Here is a 15824-nt window from a genome sequence, read left to right as displayed (position 1 = left end):
AACGGGAGCTTATCTCATGCTGAACCTCTCCAGTGCTTCGTCTGACCTCAGCCCATCCCCCTCACCAGACCCACCCATGTCCTGCCCTCGGACACCACCTGAAAACGCTGACCTGCGGGGTTTTTGCCACGCTCTGGGGGAACCCTACTGCCCAGCCAAAGGTATCCTGGAAAAAATGACCCGATGGGTGTCACGCAGGGGGCTAGGAGCCAGAGCTCCGACTAGGCCTAATGCTGCCAGTGGGACCATCAGCAATCCATCCATCCTCCCTGTGCCTCAGTTTCCCCATCTGTAAAATAGGCATGATACCACCTTGTTGAGGCATGCAGCGAGGCTTTGCTGCTTGCATCTGATCCAAGACATAATTAGATTGAACACACACAATGCTCAGTAGTAATTAAGTGTCTTCATTAGCCAGGCCCTGTTCTTATATTTGGCATACACCAGCTCCACACCCCTCCCCCTTGCCCTGCAGTGACAAGGCTGCTCTAGTCCTACCACTGTGTGCTCTGGAAAGGCTGGGCAGAGTTGGCTGACGCCAGGCACTGACAACACTGCATAAGGGATGAGCAATTTTTCTAAGCGATTATTTCTGCTGTGGTAAAGTCTGACCACGATCAAGGCCCTGTCATGTGAGATGCTGCACATAGCCGCCGGGGAGACAGCTCCTGATCCAAAGCGCTTGCACTCCTATAGGCGAGACCCTAGCTTTCCTAGCTCCCTCGCTCTTCTTCTTCTCTAACATCCTTGGATTAGCAAAGAGTGGCGGGGCAGGGTCATGGGGCATTCCCTAGCAGCTGGAAAGCCCGGGCAGATCTTACTGGCCTGTACCTTTAATGCTGCTAACCTCGGTCTCCAGCAGTAATGCTGCTCCTTAAGCCATTTCAGTCATGCAATACTAACATTTGCTGTTGGCATTCAGAGCGTGACGGCAGTATTGATCCTTCCTCCTTGCTCACCCTTTTAGCTAGTCTCACCTGTCTAATCAACCTTGTCTAAAGGGCTTTTCTACAGTGCATCTCCTTATGCCTTTAGGTGCTCCGTACCTATAGGATCCCATGTGCCCTCTCACTTGCAGCTTGTTTTCTCTTTCCCCATATAAGAAGGCTCATCCCTGGGTCTGTCTGAAAACAGGTAGTCCCCTAGCACAACCAGCTCTGGGCAGGCTATTAGTAGCCCTTCCAAGATGCAGACTGATGAAGACAGATGGCTGCCGCAGTATTTTGTATCCTAATTATCCCTTCTTTTACTTGATTAAAAAAATACAATGTTCACAGCCCCCCTCCTCCCTAGGTTCAGCACAGGCTGGTGAGATGGGGAAGTGAGGAAATAAAACCGGCATGCAAACATGGCACTGGTAGCAGCAGTAAAGAGCAGCATGACAGATTTAGGAGAAACCAGTGGGCGTCTTGTTTGCCAGCACCATGGTCCTTAAATCCCTCCCAACACCACTTTGTGCTTCTCGGGATGGGTGATCTAAGAGATGTGAACATGCAGCGCACTATCCACGTCTCGTGACACTGAATGTCTCAACTTGAGCTGGTTTAAAGGGGCCCGATCTGCCAGAAGAGTGGCGGGGAGGGGAAGACCAAGTGAAAACCAGAGGTAGACAGTGGCCCTCTCTGCTTCCCCCAGTCCAAAACATCCAAGCATCCTCCCAGGTCTGGGGCAGAGGTTTCATAAACTGGTTTGACCCAGGTCAGTGAAGTCTGATACTACGTTCAACCAGGTTTATCTTAAAACAGTTTCAGCCATTTTAAAACCGGTTGACGTGCACCGAACTTGTGTTCTGTTATGTGTTTAAACCAGTTTCTGATCACTTAAACTGATTCACATGTAACTTCTGTCCCTAGCCCCAATGCTCCGGTGAGGTAGGACAGAGCTATTATCCCCATTACACAGACGGGGACCTGCAATCTGCGGTCACACGGGAAGTCTGAATGCAACTTGCCCCAGGGCAAAGCTGGTGCCCGGGCCGCTGGACCATCCTTCCTCATTCAGACTCACGTCCCACCAAATGCTAGCCGTGCCTGGAAGCTGTGTACCATGCACACCAGCCAAGATGTCACCAGACCTCAGCTGTTATTCAGGCACCTAAATAAATAGCCAGACTCTTAGGAGAGCTCAGCTCCTCGGAGAACCTGGCTATAAGTACCCCAGCGGGAATGACGAGCGCTTGGTGTGTCGGGAAGTCAGCCCCAATTGTGGCAGCTGCCTGGATATCTGGCTCTGAGCTGCTCCCTAAAAATAGCCAGGAAATCCAGGAAGCAGAATGCCGATCTCAGGCTGTGGCTGAGGGTGTGACAAGGCCGCACCACAAGAAAGCCGGGGAGAGCACATGAGCGAGCGGAGACTGCAGCGCTCAGGTGTCAGCCCTAGGCCTCCTGTCTCTGGACCCTCAGTCGCTTTTCTCTGTGCTCTGAAAATAATTTTGGTTGCAGGGGGACTGGCTGCCCAGCAGCACAGGCTGGGATGCTGGATGGCTGAGCGACCAGGCAAGAGAAGAGCAATTTTAGCCACAGAGGAAAAGCTACCTTAACACGCACCTTGGATAGCAATGGAAAGCAAGCAAGCAGGATACTGCCTCTGATTACAGATCTTCTCTGCAGAGTGAACTGCCTGCAGGATTGTAGTGTGGGCCTCTGCATAGACACAGTGACCAACAGGTCGTGTTTGGTTTTCTGTTCCTGGCTCCAGACAGCAGCAGCGAGTTTGTTTGGAAAGGGATAAGAAAGCCAATTCAACAGGCAGATCCCCCGCATGGACTCCATTTGCTGAAAGCAGCCAAGTGACCCCTTTAAAACTGGGTCCTTAATAGCTGCCCCAAAGCAGGTCAAAGCAATGTCAGCCAGTTGGGGCCAATACTTTTTGGGTTCAATCCACCAGCAACTCAAAAGGAAACTCACTCCAAAGATCCTTTTCTGAGCTCTGTGCGCCCTGGCAAAATGAACACAGCGCTAGGAGTCGAGATCCTTAGGTTCCCATCCTAGTTGCATGATCTGGAGTGAGTCAGTTCCTCTCTCTGCTCTGTTTCCCCTTCTCCGGGGTTACTACTGAATAGAAACCACCAAGGGAACTCCAACTGTGCTCTGGGCAAGACCCCAGACAGATGCACCCAGCTTGCTGGAGCATCTTGGGTTTGCAATGAAGCCAGAGGAGTATTTCAGGGTGGGTAACAAAAGATAAAGTATTAAGGCCAGCATGGGGGCCATGGATTCAGAATGGGTCCCACCCAAAATCCCCATCTCAACTCGAGTCTAACTATAATAAAAGTCACACTGTGGATTTGCAACGCATTAGCTGATGGTTTAAAACAACCAACTCAGAAACGATGTAATACCCAGCAGGGTGCATGGCCGTGTATCATCACCACCTATAATACGTGTATATGCGACCCAGTAACCACATCCCTGAACACGCACAAGCCAGTGAAGCCTGCCGTAGGCACCCATGCAAAGGACTGGCAAGACACAGTTGTTTAGTTGAGAGGGGCCTTCACAGCGCTGAAAACAGCGCCGTGATGCCCTGGAGCCTTGCAAGCCAGCCACCCACTGCTCCACCGCTCTCAACAAGCAAGCCTTGCGGCACAAGGCCAGGTCCAGCGTTACCAGGATCTCACTGATAGAGACCCTGCAGCACAGAGGTTAAGTGACTCGCCCAAGGCCATGCTGGGAGCCTGTAGCAGAGGCAGGGGTAGCCCCTGCATCTTCTGAGGCCTGCCCTTCAGCCACCATCAGACCTTCCCTTCCCTGGGCATGAGGGGACTTTCCAGCCCTCTGTGCCATTGCCTTACTGACTTCCTCCTAGGAAAATTCCCGAGGTCTGATTCCACCCTGTTATCCTCTGCTGTACGGCTGTGAGCCTCCATGTAGGGAGCTCCTCAGGCAGAGGGACCAGGCAGCATTTCAAGGCCCTCTGGGTCTGAAGGCTATAGAGTGCCTGTGATGCTGTCGCCAAGGGCCCAGAGCAGAAGGACCTTTCAGCGTGCCTCAGTTTCCCACAGACAGGGAACAACACTGTTCATCCAGAGCACAGCCGCACCTGGAGACCTCAGGCTCTTGCAGTGGGTTGGTTTCTCCATTTGCTCCAAACCCTGTGCCCACCCCCTGCCTCCCCCAAATGCTCGGCATTTCCATCCCTGGATGGAGATCAGTTGTTCCCCCTATGCACCGCTCCTTGCTTTGAACGGAGGCCACTGCCTTTCCACTAACCCTTTCCCTGCCACCTGGGCAAGCAAGCCCCCTCCTCCCCTACCTCACGCACGCTGCAGCAGTGATTTGGTGGACGCAAAGTGCAGCCGTCCCTATGCTGGCAGCCTCAGGCTGGAGGCTGCTATTTCTTCCCTTTCAGCGCCGATGCCACCATTGAGCCCAGCAGCCTGCAGGGCTCCTTCTGGCTTGTTTTCATCCAGAAAAGAGCCTCTCTGGCACAGCCTTGTCCTGACCTGGCGAGGGTTTTGGCTGCAGATCAGCTGTATCAGTCCCATTCCCTATCCCGCCGGTGACGAAGGAGAGGATGAGGGGGTCGACTCTGGGGGCAATTTGCCCACGTACTTGGGAACGTGTGAGAGCCCGAGCGAGGCACAGGACCCCGACAGCCACAGAAAGTGCGACGGGACACCACGCTCCCACCCCACGAGGAGCACGTGAACAGAGGTCGGACACGGCAAACCGGTGTACAACTCCCTCCTCCCCTCCCAAGTGCAGCCGTGAAAAGTTTTGCCCCGGAGACCACGGCTTTCTCCGCTCCTCCTCGCGCACAGGCCCCCGCCTGAGATGGGCCGATGCCTGGATAGCAAACTCCCTGAGGTTTGGGAGAAGGGGGAGACCCCGACCCCGCCGCGCAGGGCAACGCCACCCTCTCAGAAGGAGACCGGAAAATCGCCCTGTTGCGTTTGACACCAGCTGCCTTGCCTCAGTTTCCCTCAGCCCTAACTCTCCCCCTGCCCAGCCTCCCAGCACCAGAAGAGGCACCGAGCCCCAGGGGAACAAGGAAGCTCTGCGGGGAAGCACGAGAGAGGGGCAAAGAAAGGGGAACTGCTTCTTTCAAGTCAACCCCAGCCTGCCGGCCCTTTGCTCTGTTTACATTGCCATGTTGCTGAAATGCAACTGCACGACTGGGAGAGGCAGCTGTACTCACGCGGCCGGGGAAGGAGACGCTTTCGCTCACGCACTCTTCTTTCTTTCTTTCTTTCTTCGTTCCTTTTTGTTCCTTCTCTCCCCACTGAGGCCACCTTCGCTCCCCGGGGTCTCTGGCTCTGCTCTGGCCCCCGCGCTCGCTGGGCCTTGGAAGTTCAATGCCAGGGAAGGTAAGGAAAGGCTCTTTCTGCAGCAACCTGAGCCAGGAGGCGCTGAGCACAGGGAGGAGAGAGGGAGAGAGAGAGAAATCCTCCTGGTAGGGCTGGAGTATTTCATGTGTGACACTGGCCCCTCCCCGCAGCTGACATCCCTGCCGGGCATCTGCCAATCCAGGGGTTCGGGCAAGCCCTGCTGGGCCCTGCCGCCTTCCCACAGGCTGTCCCAGCTGCGCAGGGATGGCACCGGCTGCGTTTCAGGGTGGCTGGAGCCACACTCCCCTCTGCTCGCTTGGAGAACAAGTCTGGGCTCTCATCTCGCCTGCCACCAGAGCTGGGAAAGCGCACGCATGCACACGTGCACACACACACATACACGTGCAGATGCTCACACACATACCCATCCACACGCATGCTGGCGCGCGCGCACACGTGCATGCACACACACACCTGCGCAAACCCACCTTACGGTAGCCGTACAACACTGGCTACAACAGCGCACGTAACGGCACCGTGCCAGGCAGATCCAAGCGGCCGAACCCGGGCAGGGACTCCCTGCCGCTCCGCTCCACCCAGGCTCTGGCTCTGGGGTCCAATTTGGCCCACAGTAAAAAGAGCAGCCAGTGGGAAAGGGCGAACTCTGGAGCTGCCGGAGGGCTGGGGCTCCAGCCGGTGGTGGAAAGGAACGTGCAATGGGGTGGTGCTGATTTACACCCCCGGAGCACCTGGTCCACAGCCAGACCCGTTCAGAGGTGCAGGCAAGCAGAGGAAAAGGGAGTCAGCGACGGGTCCGATTCAGATCCGGAGCTGGGTTCTGAGCTCCCCTCCCCAGAGGTCGGGTGCTGAGTGCAGCCTACTTGCCCCAGGGGCTTCACTGCTAGCAGGGACCTCACAGCTGCTGCTCACAGGAGGCCCCTGGCAAGGAGGCACCCCAGAGGTGTTACCCCGGGGGGAAGGAAGCCCATCCACACCCTGGCTCTTTCCACCGGCCCACAGGGCCTTGCAGGGGCTATCAGCAGCTGCATGCAAATGCAGACAGTCCCTGAGGCTGCTCTTACCCACGGACCCTTGGGACCTCAGCACATAGCTTCCTTTGCCCATCTCCCCTCCCCTGGCACCTTCACTGGGGCCTGGTGGGATGAAGCTGTCTCAAAGCATGCAAACTCGACGGCTCCATCAAACCAACCTACCTCTCGCCTCAACGCTCCTGGCTTTGGACTGGGTTTGCCTGCATCTTGTGGAAGGAAATCTCTGCCTAATGCATCTCCGCTGCGGTACGCGCGTAGAATCATCTTCATCTTCCCCGCTATTTACGTTATTATATTTAGCTTAACACAGGCAGCTTTCCAAAAATAGACAACCATGGAAAATATCAGGCATCGAGGGGGTGCCAACCTCATCTTTCTGCAACTAATTAATTTCTTATAAATCCTGCTATGTGGATCCCCCCAGCCCCCAACCCATCTTGGCTGTCACCAGAATTTCGGTAATTAATGTAATCTCAGGTTAAAATTTCAGGGCTGTGCAAAAGGATTCAAAAATAATTATGTGGTTGGGGCCAGGAGTGAGAGAAAGAGATGCTGACAGCAGACCTCTGCAGGGCATGGTACAACACCTGAGACGCTGGCCAGCGTAGCAGGAGAGCACAGAAGCGAGGGGAAGGGAGGAGAGGCAGATAGGAGGGTGACCCCCACGTCCAAAGGGATGCACCCCTTTTCTTTCTTTCTCACAATGGAGACAGCCCCATTGCTGGAGGCCTGGGAGGCGAGCGAGGGGACAACATTGCAACAGCCTACTGACCTGAGCAATGGGGAGAGAGGAGTCCAGCCAGGCTGTTTCAACCTGATGTTGTTGGGTCACCTGAACATCTCTGCTCAAATGGCCCAACAAGGTGGGTAGGTGCTGGGTGGGGCTTGGGGTGTGTGAAGGATTCAGCATCCCGACCCCAACACCAGGGCAGCTGGGAGCATCCAGGCACGTCCTGTTCCAGCTCTCTCCTCCTCTGCAGGGCTCTCCAGCCACAACTCGTTGCACGTCTCAGACACCCCCAGGGCTGCATGGACTTGGGAGGCTGGACTCCCCGCCGCCCCCAGCATCACAACAGCTCCCATTGCTGCTCAGGTTTGGGGCGCACTGCAGAGGGCTTTCTGCTGGCCAGGGAGGACAGATGGCTTTGAAGAGAAGGCTGGGGGAGTGGGACATGGGACAGCTTCCTGATCGGTGTGACCTTGGGTGTGTCCCTTAGCCTCTGCGTGCCTCAGCACCCTGACCTGCAAAATGGGGATAACAGCTCACACGCTGTCTCTTTGTCCACCGGGGACTGCAAACTCTTTGGAGCTCAGTCTGTTTAAGTGCAAAATGGAGCTTTGATCTTAACACAGTAGCGTTTGCTCCTATTAGAGTAGCTGCAGTTATAGCCAAAGCTCTCTCCAGCGCTGTTAACTTGGCACCTTGCGTTCATTTAGAAACAGAAAGCAAAGCGCGACTGCAGGGAAGCCATATCTAATGAGGAGAGTGAGCCCATAGCTGAGGACAGACAGAGAAATCGCCAAGAGAAGCAATCAGCTTGGGAGGAAGAGCTGGACCTCGGTGTGAGGGGAAAGAAGCCTAGAGCCAATTAGTGGCACAGACAGAAGCCAAGGAACTGCATCCCCCCAGCTGCTTACTGGGCCACAGCATTTCTCATACTCAAAAAAAACAAGGAACACAAGGAAAATACAAGGGAGCTTGCTGGCATGCCAGGGAGAGGAGAGATTCCTAGAGCTAGCTGGCTGTTCAGACACCCTGGGAGAGCAGCCAGATTCCTCCAAATGTGAGATGTTCATCAGGATGTGGGTCAGGAACACGGCACCAGATGCCAAGCCGTGGACCGAGGCCGGACCCCTGTCACCAACAACATCCCACAACAAACCGTCCCTCGGTCTGTGGAGGGCAGCAGGGTCGGACGGTCACTGGTCCTAAATCTGGCATGTATCAGCAGAGGCCTCCGAGAGAGGGAGCGGTGCGTTGCTGAGGTTGTGCCCGGAAGGCATGTTTCAGAGAAGCCAATGTAATGGCTGAGTGAAACGCAGGCATGCTGGTTTCTGAGCCGGTGTTTTCTGCACCGTCCCACTGGCGTGCACGGAGAAGGGCTGCAGAATCGTGTCTGCGAGCATCGCGTTTCACGGGGAGATGTTGCTGAACGCACGCCTGCCGCAGGGTGAAAATAGGTCAGGGTCAGATGTCGTGACACTTTGCAGAAGCCAGTGACCGTGAGCTCTGCTCCTGCACGGGGGAGGTCTTGCTCCATCCCGGTACCCTGAGGCACAGAGCAGCCAGCGGGTCAGGCCAGGCCAGTGAGCCAGGCTGCTCTCCGACGGCGGCCACAAGCTCCTCCACTAGCTGCAGCCACAGGACTGCTGTCAAGCTACCAGCACAGCTCCTGGGGGGCAAATCCAGGCGCCAACAGCTTCGGCTGCAGCTGGACCCTCTACAGTAGCAGAGCCATTCCCATGGGAGATGGGGCACATCTCTCCCCAACCCCGTCCCTGGAAAGGCCGTCATTCCCCATCCTACCAAAGCACCTGCTAACTGTCCTGCTCCTAACACGGGGCCCCTGCTCGAGCCATCCCACGCCCTGCTGCCAGGCTTCAGGCCGGGGATGCTAGTCGTGGGCTGCAGAGAAGGCAGGCTGGAGCATTTTCTGGGAGCTGCAGGAGCGACTGCTGAGCTCTGAGCAGCATTTTAATCACGGGCACTAGGGATTCACCGGAGCTGCTCTTATCCACAGTGTTTTCCTGCAGTCGGCGCATCGGCACCCTGCAGATCAAAGAGGGCGCCCAGGAAACGGAGCAGCCCCACTGCAAGGCCCGGGGCAGCGCTCCACCGCAGACGCCAGCGCCCACCTCCCCTTGCTGGGATGAGGGCTGGCGGGTGGTAAGGGAGTGCTAGAGGTAGAAACAGATGCCGGCTCACTCCAGAGCCATTTATTGTAGGCACAGACATTGGCTATAGGCACGGCCTTCACAAGGCGGCACATCTGACAGTGTATTGCAGACTTGCCTCCAGCAGTACGGGTGTACTCGGCTAATCCTTCCTCCAGGAAAGAAGGGGAAGGGAGCACGGTGCTGTGCAGGGAGCTAGGGTGCGAACCTGCCACACATCCGCTGCTCCGCCGTAGTCTCCCATGTGCATAGTCTTACCCAGGAGGACGTGTGAGGGACCCTGTCTTTCAGCAAAAGCGGGAAAGCTGCCTGGCATGGCTGTAGCCTACCCCCCAGGCAATTACAACAGAGCGGCGGCTGTGCTTTAGCCTATGGCAACCTGTTCACAGGCAGAGATCGCCTCTCTGCTGCCTGCCATGCCACGCACTTTGCTCCATCTCCAAGCAGTCACATCTGGACAGATCCCGGAGGATTCCTGCCAAAGCACTTAGAGAGGATCATGTGCATCTTTGCTCCTCTGCTAAACCAGCTGGCACACGCTCACACTTTGCTCAGGCTCTTTGGGGAGAGCTTGTCAAATCCCGCTCCTAAGGAGCACTTCGCTTCCCCGCTGCCCTGAGATTTGAAAGCAATGCAAGCACCGACACGGGGCAATAAACCATGTCCCATCTCCCCGCGGCCCATGTAAGGATACTCTCTCGTATACGAGCGTGGAAACCATTGCCAATAGGCAAACGCTGGACTGAAGCAATCACGGAAGCATCTGGCCTGACCTTTAGATGAAGCACCGGCAACTCACCCTGAAAAACGTGCAGTCAGGGTGCGTGTTTTCAGACGTGCTGCACGTGGGTTTCCAAGGGGCCGGGCAGCTGCCAAACCTCCTGCCTTCAGTTGCAGCTGGGGGTCCGCAGCACCCAAGGGAAATCAGGCCCACCCTGCTTCACCTGGGGCATCCCGAATCCACGCCCTCTGCTGCAAAAGTCGGGTCCGAGACAGCCAAATTTGTGTTGCTGCCCTTCCTGGAAGAGCTGTGCAGAGAGGAAGGCTGTCTTGTGCCCCCTTCCAAACTGTGCCCACCTCCCCTGCCTCAGTTTCCCCAGATGACAGACATTCCTGGAGGCCCTGGGAGGCTTCGCCACGTCTTGTATGGCGCTCAGAGATTTTTCCCGTGTCAAGTTGCTGTTCTCTTACGATGGATTTTCCCACCCGGCACCTGCTGAGAAGGGTTTGCAGCTCGCTGAGTAATCTAAGTGGGTGATTATTGGGGTAGGTGTCATCGCAGCCTGCTTTCCGCACACGGAGCGGTCTCTGCTCCCAGGCTCTCTATTCAAGCTGCACCGCTCCAACCCAGATTGCCGCTCTGCTAATGCAAGGGAGGTTGCCAGGGGATCTTTGACCTTGGGTGACTGATAATTCAAGCAGCTCTGACCTCCTTTTCCAGTCTAGAAATTGCCACTTCACTGGTGCAGCTGCTCAGGCAGCTCCATGCCCGCCTGGTCACTGTGGGGCCCAGAAGCCCTGGCAAATGTCAGAGCCCTACTGAGTTAGGTGCTGCCTGTACCCAAAGGTAGAGACAGTCCCCACCCCAAAGACCTTACAATCTTGCTAGATGAAACAAAGCGAGGCTTGTTATCCCCATTTTACAGATGAGGGGACTGAGGCATATGAAAAAATGGGCCAAATCCTGATACTCTTGTTCACGCTGAATAGTGCCTCTTCCTATCGATAAGTGCCTCGCTTAAAGGTGTCTAAAACTGAACCCAGGTATCCTGAGCCCCAGACCAGTGCTCTAGCCACAAGATCATCCCATATAGGAATGAGTCATTGTAAACACATCTCCACCGGAGACGGACAAAGTCAACACAACTCATTGCACGGGACCCTGCACAACCCAGCTCCTGGGAAATAAAAATACCACCCGTAAAAGTACAGCCGGCCAAAACAGCTGACCATAGCAACCAGTGGACCAATGGGAAAACAGCAACCCTAGCAGCAACTAGTCTTAATTTTGTCCACGTAGCATCACCATAACAACCGTCCCACCAATGGGAGCCAGGGAACCATGCACTTAGCAACTGGAAGCAGCCAAATTACGAAGGGATAAAAATTATGCCAGAAGTATTTCTTTGGAGCTTTTCACGTAAGTCCATTAAAAAGTCCTTTGGACACTGCAAAGCCGAAGTCTGAGATGCAGCTTGGTGGACAAAGCCAGCAAAACGATTGATGAGAGGGGGATCGATAGCCACGCTGCTCCTCCCCAGCGAGCTTTTGAGTTGAACATGGTCCCTGTACAGCCACGGGAAAATTGCCCTAGAGTGAGTGGCCCATGGTTTGCAATGTATAACTCTTGGCTGTGCTCGCAGTGACGTCCTCCTACCTGTCGTGCAGCTGGGAGACTGGTCTGCCCTAGACAGACATGGCAGGCACTCAGAATTTGCTCATCCAGGCTGCGGAAGTAGTACAGAGGCTGCGCGTTGTGAGGGTGAGGTTGAGCCTTTCTACAGAGCAGAGGCACAGATAAAGGTCGTGTCATCTTCCTCGGCGCCAGTGTGAGAAGGGAGACGGTGGGCGCTGTAATCCCAAACGGCTTTCCCCTGCCAGGCTCAAAGGCCACAAGTTTCTGGGACTGCAGGATCTGGATGTCGGGATTGCAAAGAAGTTCCCAAGCAGGCATCAAAATAAATGGAGAAAAAAAATTGGGGAGACTCTACTGCCACTCTGCTACCCATGGCCCTGACAGACGGTCACTCGATCGGCATATCTGATGGGAATTAACTGTCCAGAGCCACAAATGGGAAACTGCTTTGCCACAGATGGAGCTCACAAATGGTCGCTGGCTCAAGGGATCTCCATTACCCTGCTGCGTATCCTAGCTCGATATGAGGGTGGGTGACGTGCAGGGTATAAGAGCTGGGGAGGATTGCAAAAGGCATGTCTGGCGGGCAACCCATAGTGGGTCGCTGAGCTCTGCCCAGTTCTCCCAGCGACAGGGAAGTTAATGAGGGGGTACAGCAAAGCACCTCATTATCAGCTTAACTGGGCTCACCCCAAGATATCACCTGTCTCTCAATTCTGCTCCACGGCACGCTACAAGAGCTGGGACTCTGCGAGCAGATTGCAAATTGCTCCCTTGTCATAGCTGCTTGCGGCTCTGCACAAGGTGAGTTTGTGGGAGGTCTCGGCCCACTTCTCCAGGGACAGGGGCTGACAGCAGAAATACTGCTTTCACAGGTGGCCCTCTGGGCTGGCCACCTTGGCAGAGGAGCCAGGGATGGAAAGTGAAATGCAGCCCTGTGCAGGGGGCAGCTTGAGGCCAATCCCATCCACCGACCAGCCATGCTCAGGCTGGAAATGTGTTTGGTGTCTTTGCACTCACAACATTCAGGTACTCAGTGCCTCTGAAACCTGGGCCTGTGGAGGTCTCTGGCTGGACACCAAACGCTAGGCCCCCATAAGCCAAGGCCCTTTCTGCAATTTTGGGCATTCATTCCTAAAGCGGAGGAGCCAGGACTTCTGCTTTCTGTCTTCACCTCTGCCATTAACTGGCTGCACAGTCTCGAGCTAGTCGCTTGCAGTGTGTCCTTCCGCGCTGCCGAGAGCCCACTACTCATTTCAACCGCTCACCCTCTGGAAACTGAGCCGGCAAGTGCCCCGTGCCCCAGCTTCCTCCACAGGACAAGGGGAGCATTTGTCACCCAGCTCACGAGGGTGTCATGAGACCTCACGTTCCCTGCCAGAGGTGACAGGAGCAACCTACATGCAAATGCATAGATCTGCAGGTCTCCCCCTTGCTTTCTGCACAGAGGAGCGGCCAAACTCCACAGTGGAAGGAACTTGTTCCCACCCGTGGACCTTGTCCTTTACAACAGCGTGCGAGTCAAGCTCCAGCATGAGATAAATTGTTCTCTGTGGGCACCATCCATCTCCGGCTCCTGCCGACTCAATGACAAGCTTCCCCTTTTCCACCAGGCGAGCTCCGTGCCCCGAGCAAACCTCCCTCCTGCTGGAGGTGAATGAGGACGTTGAGGCCGAGCATGCAGGCGTGAGCACTGGGAGCTAGCGAAACCCTGCAGTTAAGGCGTTACCTGGGTGTCTGCCTGCGGGGAGCCATGCTTGCAAGCAAGGCACCCAGCGGCAGGAACAGCAGGGCAGACCCTCCCTTCCCCTACCGCTACCTTGCGAGTCTGCCTGAGCCCCTGTGGCACACTCGGTGCTTTTTGGATGACGAGAGGGGGCAGTCTCTGCCCCAGATTGCTCACAGCCCCAGGAGAAACTGTCAGAGGCCAAAGAGGAAAATCACCAGGGACTTTCTAGACTTGTTTTCTTGTAAGGAAGAGTGGGGTCTCTCAGACGGATTTAGGAGAGGAGAGCCTGCCTCTGAAGTCTGCCTATGCAGCAGGGATGACACAGGCAGGGTGGAAAGGCAGGGCAAACCTCAAATGAGACCAGACCCACGTGTACCCCTGATGCCTGCTCCACGTCCTGTCCCTGTGGCTCGTGGTACGGATGCGCCTGTTGTGTCGCAGAAAAAGCTTGCTCCGCGGGGAATTCAGCCTCTCGCCCGGGCCGGGGGCGGGGGAGCCCACAGCTGAGCTGCCACGTCACTTGTGAGGGGCAGGGAGTCTGGGGGGAGAAATGGAAACCTGTTGTCCTCCCTGCGCTTGGATTTTGGGATGGGGCCACAGAAGCTGCTTGAGCTGAGAGCAGAGAGGTGCCTTGGCCCGCTGCCCGGGGGAGGATGGCACAAGTCCTGCCCCGGCTGGACCTCTTGCCTGGGTTAGTAAAGCTGCATGCAGCTCCCGGCAGGTAAACCCATACCACGACTCTGCTCCTCGCTGAGCACACCTCTGATTTCATTAGTGCCTTAATTCCCCTGGCATGAAAGGCTCTGATGGCATTTGAGCCTGCTATTCCCCACACTCTGCGCACTGTCTATAAACACAGGCTGAAAGCTTTTTCCCTGCCAGACAGCAGGCACCCTCCTCTCCCCCTGCCTGCTGGAAGATAAAGGCGGAGGATTCAACCCCAGCTCCAACAGATGCCAGCTTCTTTTGGGAGGGGGCAGCTGTGACCTAGCAGGCTAACCAGAGGGCAGGAACCCCGAGACCTCAGCCAGCTCTGACATTTTCCTCTGCCATGCTTTCCCCCTCTGTTAAAAAAGGAGAAGGCATCTCGGAGATCTCGGGATGAAAAGGCTCCATCATTGCTGCTAGGCACTTGGGACAGTAGGCAACGTGCAGGAGGCAGGGCAGGAGCACGTGGAGCAAATCTGCAGCCCCCTTCTTTGCACACATGCTTATCCAGCAAGGTGCATAAAACAACCCAAAAACCTGTTTTGTGAAAAAGCAAACACAGGGGGTGCAGATGCTCTGTTTTGCAAAGGCCAACAATTTTGAACCACTGCCACGAGCGTTGAGACATGAGGTTATACTCCAGGATGCTGATTTGGGCACAGAGTGCCTCCGGTCAGTGCTGTCCTCCTGCCCCGGCCCCTGCGCACGGCTCAAGTGGCGCGCAGCAGCCGTGCAGAGCACACCTGGCACCAGAGCATCAAGGGACCAGGGTAACTGGCCCATCTGAGAAGAGCCAGGATCAGGCCTGGTCTGACCTGCAGCCAACCTGTGCATCCAGGGGAACATCAAGGCACCTCGGTGCCCTCTGCACCCCGCTCCCTGTGCTGTGCTGTGCCTTCACGAGCTGGAGCACCAGACCCAGACTCATAAGAGAATATCTTTTAGCTAGAGAAACCTGATAACATGTGCAAACGTCCCATAAGGTCCCTGCCAGCCATGCTTCAAGTCCACGGCGGTGAATGGATGCAGGCTATTAAATATTTCTGAGGAAGGGGCATCTTCTGCAGCTCCAGAACCACCACACCATGGCTGCAGGTTACTTCAGGACTGGCCTGCGTGGATTCCCTCTCTCCTTGCTGCTTCGACCCAGACGCATTAAATCCAGAAGCTCCCTGTGTTTGCAGACGCTAGACCCCCTGCATTCCCACAGCTCCTAAAACCAGAGGAGTGCTATGAAAGCCAAGGAAGCTACATCACGGAAGGACTGAGAGCAAAAGGGAAAATGTGAGTTTGGGATTGCTTTCAAATCTGGGTCTATTAAACAGCGTATGGCTTTAAATCTCTCGGTTTACTGCTGTTCACAGGCCTCCGGATATAACCAACTTATTTTTAGCTGTTTACTTATTAAACAAACATAAGGGAAGGCAAAATGTCAGGGCAATTTAGCATGCTGAGCTGGACTTTGTTCACATACTCTGTCATATGGCAGTTCTGGACCCTAGCAGCTTTCAGCTTCAAGGGTACGGGGAGAAAAGGGGCCAGTCTACGAAGGCAGTTTCTCATCGGAGTCCCCCAACCCTTGCAAGCCAAACGCACTCCAAGTTTGGGGCATCTATCTCAGGGACTAATATGGCCCCCATTCCTGTGAGAGTGCTTGCAGGCTTTACTGTATCTAGCTTCTCAACTTCCCATGAAGGAGGGAAATGTTCTTACTTTCTCTCTCTTCCCAAGTAGGAAACAGAGACAAGAGGAGGCTGAAGGAGAGAGTTGAGAGGTATCTGAAGTCAGGTGGAGTTAGGTGCCAAAAAAAAAAAA

At 55.3% G+C, this 15824-nt stretch overlaps 1 protein-coding gene across 1 annotated transcript in view; it reads right to left on the bottom strand.

The window, feature by feature from the left end:
- Positions 1-5279, bottom strand: part of CDK18 (cyclin dependent kinase 18) — a 58647-nt gene extending 53368 nt beyond the window's left edge. Inside the window, exon 1 of the mRNA XM_019513982.1 lies at positions 5140-5279. The gene's annotated coding sequence lies outside the window, so the exon portion shown is untranslated. The remainder of the gene's footprint in view (positions 1-5139) is intronic.
- Between the last annotated feature and the right edge of the window lie 10545 nt (positions 5280-15824).

The sequence above is a fragment of the Gavialis gangeticus genome, unplaced genomic scaffold (genome assembly GCF_001723915.1).
Source record: "Gavialis gangeticus isolate Ggan-Ray unplaced genomic scaffold, GavGan_comp1, whole genome shotgun sequence".
NCBI classification, from domain to species: Eukaryota; Metazoa; Chordata; order Crocodylia; family Gavialidae; genus Gavialis; species Gavialis gangeticus.
Note: the sequence above shows the minus strand (reverse complement) of the source record. Positions and strands in the feature narration are given on the sequence as shown.